The sequence below is a fragment of the Myotis brandtii genome, unplaced genomic scaffold (genome assembly GCF_000412655.1).
Source record: "Myotis brandtii unplaced genomic scaffold, ASM41265v1 scaffold1738, whole genome shotgun sequence".
Classification (NCBI taxonomy): Eukaryota; Metazoa; Chordata; class Mammalia; order Chiroptera; family Vespertilionidae; genus Myotis; species Myotis brandtii.
The window spans coordinates 125339-129232 of record NW_005356425.1 but is presented as its reverse complement, the minus strand read 5'-3'; positions in this window follow the sequence as shown (position 1 = coordinate 129232).

Genomic DNA, 3894 nt, shown 5'->3' with positions numbered 1-3894 from the left:
GACCAACAAAGACAATCAAACCAACAACTTGAGGACAGCTGAAATCCCTTGACTGAAGAGGCTGGCAACCTTCTACAGGAAAGGGGCTCCTTGTGTAATCCATCCACTATGTTTATAGCTATGCTCACTGTCATTGCTTGCCAGTCTTAAACGGCCCAATCTGAGAGGTGGACACTGATTTGCATGCGCTATCATTTAAAAAATAAAAAAGGGGGAATTTGCCGGAAGCTGGTCCATCCTTGCTGTTGACACAGTCGCTGCAGGAAAGAAACATCTGCACAGCATATGTTTCAAGGGACCTGGTGTATATGGCATACTGTTCTTAATATGTTTGCTCCCCTTAGTGCTATGTGTTTTAACCAAGGTCACCTCTCCAAGAAAGGTTGTTTCCCCAGGTAGGGATTTTTCCCTGAAGTTAGGGAGGGACTAAAATCCCTTAACTAAGTGCCAGGCGGGTAGTTAATCACTAACTACAAAGAATCACGCTTAAGCTACATAATCTTTACTCCCTGGAATGCAGTAGAAATTGACAGGATTAAAATCAACTGGTATAAATACAGATGTAACAAGACAATAAACACCAGAGCTTGGCTGGAGATCCTGACCAGAACTTGGCTAGAGATCCTGGCTAGGCTGCTGATCAACTGAAGGCTGTCTCCGTGTCATTCCTTCTTCAACGACTCCGTCCACACCTTTGGGGACCCCTGGACCTGTTGGGGTTGGACCCCAACAAGGGATAGAGCCTAAAACCCATTAAGGGAAGTGGGGAAGACATCTCAGGAGATGGGCCAGCCCCAAAGGGAAAAGGATACTGCCTCTATGGATTGGGTGGCCCTAAACCCTGGATCCTGAGTATCACCTTATTTGAAAAAAGGGTCTTTGCACATGTAATTAGGTTAAGAATCTCAAGATGAGATCATTCTGCATATAAGCATAACCAATGGACATAAGACACTGGGGGGTAGAGGAGGCCAGGGGATTGTCAAGGGTGGGGGAAAAAAAAGGACACATATGTAATACCCTTTGTAATACTTTAAGCCATAAAAAAATAAAATAAAATAAATTTTAAAAAAAGATGAGATCATTCTGGACTTAGGGTGGGCCCCATATCCCATAACTGGTGTCTTAGGGAAAAAAGAAAAAACAGGGAGATTTGAGACACAGACACAGGGGAGAAGGCCATGTGAAAATGGAGGCAGAGGCTAGAGTGGTTTCTTTTCATTTTTTAAAAAATATATTTCTATTGATTTTTTTACAGAGAGGAAGGAGAGGGATAGTTAGAAACATCGATCAGCTGCCTCCTGCACACCCCCTACTGGGGATGTGCCCACAACCAAGGTACATGCCCTTGACCAGAATTGAACCTGGGACCCTTCAGTCTGCAGGCCGACGCTCTATCCACTGAGCCACTGGTCAGGACAAGGCTAGAGTGATTTAGCCACAAGCCAAGGAAGGCCAGGAGCCACCAGAAGCTGAACGGGGCGAGGAAGGACCCTCCCCTAGAGCCTTGGTAGGGAGCACAGCCCCGATTTTGTACTCTGGCTCCCAGAGCTGGGAAAGAATAAATTTCTGTTGTTTTGAGGCACCCAGCTTGTGGTGAGTTGCTACAGCAGTCACAGGAAACTCATGCACTGTCCTTCTTGCTGGTAGGTCCCAGGACCTCAGAGGTCCCCCAAGGTCAAGTTGGCTTCCTGATACTGCTCCTGCGCTGCTACAGAAGAGCCCATTGAGATAGGATGTCTGCCTGGTTACCTGAGCCCCAGCTACCTGAGTAACAAAGAGAACTTTATTCTGAGTTGTAGCACGCTGGGCAGAAACTGGCAGGGTGGCAGTGGAGAGCAGGTGAAGACGGGAAAGAACAGGGGCTTCCTCTCATGACTCACCCTGGGAGCTTTCCTGTCCCGTGGGGATGACTTTACAGCCCTTGCTCCAGGGTCCAGTATCGACTGACTGCCCGTCAACACCGCTGTTTTCCTGGTGCACCCAGGCCCTTGGGACCCATGGATCTATTTCAGTTGAAAGTATGACTTAAGATGTGGAAGGCAAGATCTGAGTTTCCAAGAAGCCATACAAACCTAAGTAGAGGACGGCCTGAACAGTAGCGTCCAAACCCTCTATTTTATAAAAGAAAATGAGGCCGAGCCCTTGGTAGTCCTCTGGTCTGTCTCTTGCTCCAACAGTGTTTGGACGGAACAGACCCAGGGATGCCTCTTCCAGCCTCCGACCGGCCTCCAACCTCTTTTCTAGTCACCACCTTCAGAACCACCTCAGACTTCCTCAGCGTCCCAGACCAGCCAACACCGTTTTTGCCTTATTGCTGGACAACCATGAGTTCCCATGGTCGGAATTATTCTCCCGAGGTAAAGGCTGCCATCAACTGCCTGGTCAACTGCATCTGTGGGCCTCCCACACCTACCCCACTCTGGGCTTCTATTTCTACCATGAGTGTGGCTTTGGAAGGGGTGGGCACTTCCTCCTTGAGTTGTGAGTTGGCCGAGGAGAAGCTCAAGGGCACCTTTTAAAAAAATAATTTTGTGTTGTTCCTCACCCGAGGATATTTTTTCATTGATTTTTTTAGAGAGAGAGGAATAGAGGGAGAGAAGCAGAGAGAGAGAAACATCAATGTGAGAGACACATCGATTGGTGGCCTCCTACACGGAATGAAGTCTTGTGCAACTCAGGTACATGGCCTTGACCAGGATCAAACCTGGGACCTTTCTTTTTTTGTTTTTGTTTGTTTGTTTGTTCATCCTCACCTGAGGATATTTTTCCATTGATTTTCAGAATGGAAGGGAGGGGGAGAGACAGAGAGAGAAACATCGATGTGAGAGAGACATATGGATTAGTTGCCTCTGGCACACACCCCAACCAAGGCCAGGGATTGGATCGAGCCTGCAACCAAGGTACATGCTCTTGACTGGAATCAAACCCGGGACCCTTCCGTCCTCTGGCCTATGCTCTAGCCACTGAGCCAAACCGGCTAGGGTGCAAGGGTCTCTTAAAAGATGCAAAACCAGTACAGTAGCTGAGTTATCTTCTAGGAGGTACTGAAGCCTTCCCAGGATGCCATGGAAGCCGCCATGGTTTTGGAGAAGAACCCAAACCAAGCTCTTTGGCTCTGCATGTCCTGCATTTTACCTGCATAGACCCTCATCTCTGTGACTTCCTGGAGAACCGCCTCCTGGATGAGGAGGTGAAACTCACCAAGCAGATGGGTGACCACCTCACCAACTCCCCAGGTTGGGCTGGGGAAGTATCTCTTCAGAAGGCTCACCCTCAAGCACCACTAGGAGCTTTTGAAGCTGAAGCTTTGAGGGGCCCCTCTGCATTCATCCCCCTGCTGTCTTTTGCCTGAGACACTCCCTGAAACCACCAGGCATTCTTTTAACCACCCTGAGCCCACTCCCATGCATCGGACCAAACGGAAACAAAAAAGCTTTTTGCAGCTTAAAAAGAAAGAAAAGGAGACATTTTGGGTACCTTACTAAAGCATTTTCAACTTTTGTTTCATTCCTCAAACCACGTGCTGTGGGCCCCGAGCCCCACTCGCCCTGATTCCCAGCCAGCTTATCAGCACAGGGAAGGAGTTACATTCTCAAATAACCAGGCAAGAGGCTTGCTATGGAGCAGGAAGAGAAAATGGAAAAAATGAGTTTATTTTCAGACATGCTGCTTTCTCCCCCAAACCTGGGCTTCTCCCCTGGCCCTCCCCTCTCCTCCAGCCAGGGCGCTGACCCACGCATTCCGCATCTGCCCGTGGGGAAGGCGGCGAGGAGCACAGCCCGGTGTCCGGGGAGGGATGTCTACCCACGCGTCCGCGGGAGGGCCGGGCTGTCAATAGGGCGGCAACAGGAAGAAGTGCGGTGGCGGCAGCGGAGGCGGCAGGGGCGGGGG